This window comes from Sapajus apella, unplaced genomic scaffold (assembly GCF_009761245.1).
Source record: "Sapajus apella isolate SASKATOON/1434 unplaced genomic scaffold, GSC_monkey_1.0 scaffold48, whole genome shotgun sequence".
Taxonomy (NCBI): Eukaryota; Metazoa; Chordata; class Mammalia; order Primates; family Cebidae; genus Sapajus; species Sapajus apella.
The window spans coordinates 10324250-10328959 of NW_022436988.1; the positions used below are offsets into that span (position 1 = coordinate 10324250).

Consider the following 4710-nt stretch of genomic DNA (forward strand, 5'->3'; position numbering starts at 1 on the left):
AGCCCCCACACATGTACACACACACCTACACACACACACACCCCCATACACATGCTCCCTACATACCCACATATCCATACACACCCACCACCCATTCCCCCACACACCTACACACACATTCCCCACACACATAACACACCCCCCACACACATATACACACACATACACACATATCCTCCCACACATACCCACACACCCACACCCCCCACATATATATATTGTACTCCTCAAGAGGTGTGGGTGTGTGTATGGGGGTATGTGTGTGTGTGTATGTTGCGGGTTGGGTTGAGAGTGAGCTATGTAAGTTTAGGCAAGTTTTTGAACCTCTCTGTGCCTCAATTTCCTCATCTGTAAAATGGGCAGACTAAAAATAATGAGCACATATGCTGGAGAGGATTAAATGAGTTAAGAATTATTAGATGCTTGGGACGGTGTCTGGTAGTTCTGTGTGTTCAGTGTATATCAGCTATTATTGGGATGATGGTTGCGATGGGGGCAGAGTAGAAGCCTGTAGGTGGTGCTGGGAGAGAGTGCACGCAGCGTGAGTTGGCATGGCCTCAGCCATGCTGGACTGCATCAGGTCTCCAAGGAGGAAGGATGATACGGGTGAGCCACGGGGCCAGGGACAACATGGGGAGGTGACAGGAAGGAGACTGGGATGGGGCCCCTTGAGACGGTTGCATCTCCATGAGTTGTCTGGGATGGTGCCAGCCAGGAGAGCATTGAAGAACTTTGCTGGGATTGAGGGAGTCATGCAGGGAAGGGGTGGCAGAGAAGATCAGATAAATGTCTCAGAGCTGAAGAGGCACAGAATGAATGAATGGCATTGTAGGCGAACATCTCTGAGCTGAAGAGGCACAGAATGAATGAACAGCATTATAGGTGGTGAAGGGCAGTCAGAGATGATGAGAAAATGGAGTGCGCACGAGGAGAGCTTGGTAGGAACTCACGTCCTGGAGCACTGAGCTTGCAACGTCGTGGTCCCGTTATGCAAAGAGACTGGTGTCTTCCATGGAGGTGGGCATGGGGTGGGAGGAATGAGGAGGTGGGAGCACCTCACAGGTTGGACTGGCGAGTCAAGCTGACCAGTTAGAGCTGACAGGCTGTAACAGACGTGCCAGCCCTAGCCCACGTTTCCTGTCCTTGCGGCTGAGGTGCTTACTCACAGCACCAACTCTGAACCTCATCCCAGACTCGGCTGAGGTGCTTACTCACAGCACCAGCTCGAACCTCATCCCAGACTCTGACCCTGTTGGTCACAAGCCAGACCTGGGAATCTGTGTCAGACACAAGCTTGCCATGACGCAAGGGCTGGGGGTGACCCACCTCATGGATGATGACGCCATAAATGAAAGTGTTAAATTCCTTAGAGGAAGAAGGAGCAGGACCAGTGGGGACTAGGGGAAGAGGGGAGGAGAGTGGGCGAGACTGAGAAGACACTTCCTAATTGAGTGGCGGGGGATGGCGGTGACATTCATGGGATGGAGAATGGGAATCCGCTTACCTTGCTCACACTTTTCTTTTGTTATTGTTGAGATAGAGTCTTGCTATGTGACCGGGCTGGAGTGCAGTAGCGCAATCTCAGCTCACTGGAACCTCCACCTCCCGGGTTCAAGTGATTCTCCTGCCTCAGCCTCCTGCGTAGCTGGAACCACAGGCGTGCCCAGCTAATTTTTGTATTTTTAGTAGAGATGGGTTTTCGCCATGTTGGTCAGGCTGGTCTCAAACTCCTGACCTCGTGATTCGTCTGCCTTGGCCTCCCCAAGTGCTGGGATTACAGGCGTGAGCCACTGTGCCCAGCCTCCTCATGCTTTTAATAGTTATTTACAGGGAATGTTGTCATTTCCCTCAAAACTCAGGCATTAGAACCTAATCTCCAATGTGATGGCATTAGGAGGTGGGTCTTTGGGAGGTGATTGGGTCATGACAGTGGTGTCCTCACGAACACGACGGTGCCCTTATAGAAAAGAGCAGATTTGGGGCCACGACAGTGAGAGGGTCTGACAACCACACTGCGTAGAAGTAGTTGTCACCTTTGATAAAGCTTGTGTGTTGAATAAGTGAATAGCCTGGATGAGAGGTGACTGAGAATGAGAGCCAGTTTTGGTGTCTGAAAGGCTGCCACGTTAAGAGAATGTTTGTTCCATTTTATTCTATAATGCAGGAATGAGACACCCTTAAAGAAACTCTTGAGTGACAGATTTCAGCCTGATTCAGGGAGAGCTTGATTGACAAGAATCTCAGTTACTTTTGTCATTAATTTCAATCTGCTGCCTTGCGAAACCCCTCCGAACAGGAAATAAGCTCCTTGGACTGAGTTTCCATTATTCTTCTTTCTCCAGAGGGTTCGTTGGTGGAGGCAGCTTAGATAACTATGTGGCAGATTCAGAGGGGAGGTGGGAGTGCAGGTGAATGAACGAGCTGTGATCGCGGCCCCTTTTCACAACCATCTTGGCTCCAGTTGGGCACAAAATAAACCTGTGACAATTGAAAAGTTCTCTATGTATGTGTGTGTGTGCTTTTTGCTGTAGAATCATGTATACGAAGTATGCAAATCTTAGGGACAGCTCAATGAATTTTTACACATGTATTCATCTGTATAACCACCATCCAAACCAGGATATAACTGAACATTGCCATCAGTCTGGAAGGTGCCATCTTGTCACCTGTCAGTAGGTAGTTGCCTCCTGCCTCCTCCCCAGGTAACCGCAATATAAAGATTGTTAATGTAGTAAAGGGAAGGTCTACTCTCTCACAGCTAAGGGTCAAAGACAAGCTCACGTGAAAAGAAAAGGAGGGATAGTTGCTTGTGGAGGTGTTTCAAGGTTTGGTTTGAGTTAAAAATGCTGGGCGGGCACGGTGGCTTCCACCTGTGATCCCAGCACTTTGGGAGCCTGAGGTAGGTGGATCACTAGAGGCCAGGAGTTCGAGACCAACCTGGCCAACGCTCTCTCTACTAAAACAGAAAAATTAGCTGGGTGTGGTGACACATGCCTGTAATCCAAGCTGCTTGGGAGGCTGAGGCAGGAGAATTGCTTGAACACGGGAGGCGGAGGTTGCGGTGAGCCTAGATCGCACTACTGCACTCCAGCCTGGGCAAGAGAGTGAGATTCTGTCTCAAGAAAAAAAAAAAGTGGCCGGGCGCAGTGGCTCATGCCTGTAATCCCAGCACTTTGGGAGGCCGAGGCGGGTGGATCACAAGGTCAAGAGATCAAGACCATCCTGGTCAACATGGTGAAACCCCGTCTCTACTAAAAATACAAAAACATTAGCTGGGCATGGTGGCGCGTGCCTGTAATCCCAGCTACTCAGGAGGCTGAGGCAGGAGAATTGCCTGAACCCAGGAGGCGGAGGTTGCGGTGAGCCCAGGTCGCGCCATTGCACTCCAGCCTGGGTAACATGAGTGAAACTCCGTCTCAAAAAAAAAAAAAAGAAAAAAAGAAAAAAAAAGGGAACTTGATAGATCCTAAGATCTTTTTCTCACTGAAATATTTAAACGCTGTATTTTAAGAAAACTTCTTATTCATTCATAGACTTTTATCTGGCCAGATTTCCACTCTGAGAGCTTTTCTTTCTACTTATCTGACAAACCATAAATTTTACTTCAAGGGCAAAACCAACCTCCAAGCACATTTATGGCCCACGTTTTAAGAGCCGGCTGCCCTTTCTATCCTGTGTCTCTGGTTAAACATGTTTTCATTTTCTTGGAGCAGATTTTTCAGAGAGGGGCTAAAGATACGTGTTCCTCTGGAGAGAGCTCCTGCCTGCTCAGCAGGAAAGAAAATGCAGTAGAACCTCCTACCTGAGTTCCACCCCTGGTCTCAGGCTAGAAGTCTCCTTCTTGATTGCACTGGAGTCCTTCTCTACCCCACCTTGCTTGTTTCTTCCTTCTCAGTTTTTATGTATTCTCCTCTGCCTCCTTTAAAGAGTGGCAACTTTTTGGACTTTGGACAATTCCTATGTAGCAATCTGGGCTGATTTTAGAGAGTCTGTTTCCTGCTTTCCAGTGAGTTGATGGTTGATGAACTGATTTTATTTACCTTCCCCAGGAGGGAGTACAGTCCCAGGATGCTGGGGAGGCCCCCTGGGGACCCCTGAATCCCCTTTATGTTGGCTCCTTGTCTTTTTGTTCGGGTTCCTAGGGATATGGTGTGAGAGGCAGCACAGCTTTGAAATGACAGCGATTGAAGGAGTCTCCTTCTGCCTCTCACCATATTGGGAAGAAGGTGGATTAAAAATATATTTATTTACTTTTAATTGTGGCAAACTATACATAACATTTACCATTTTAACCTTTGTTTTTTCTTTTTTTGAGATGGAGTCTCGCATTATCGCCCAGGCTAGAGTGCAGCGGCGCGATCTTAGGTCCCTGTAACCTTTGCCTCCCGGGTTCAAGTGACTCTCCTGCCTCAGCCTCCTGAGTAGCTGGGACTACAGGTGTGTGCCACCACACCTGGCTAATTTTTGTATTTTTAGTAGAGGCAGAGTTTCACCATGTTGGCCAGATGGTCTCGATCTCCTGACCTCGTGATCCGCTCACCTCAGCCTTCCAAAGTGCTGGGATTACAGGTGTGAACACAGCACATGGCCTGCCTTTCTTTCTTTTCCTTCCTTTCCTTCCCTTCCTTCCCTTCCCCTCCCTCCCTCCCTCCTTCCTTCCTTCCCTCCCTCCCTCCCTCCTTCCTTCCTTCCCTCCCTCCCTCCCCCCCC

General features: G+C 49.0%; 1 long non-coding RNA gene across 1 annotated transcript; it reads right to left on the bottom strand.

Annotated features, from left to right (window-relative positions):
• Positions 1-2130: 2130 nt before the first annotated feature.
• Positions 2131-4282, bottom strand: LOC116525737. The gene is made up of 2 exons (XR_004257796.1): positions 3803-4282; positions 2131-2478 (listed from the first exon to the last, which is right to left on the bottom strand). It is a non-coding gene; the product is annotated as an uncharacterized LOC116525737 (long non-coding RNA).
• Positions 4283-4710: the final 428 nt, after the last annotated feature.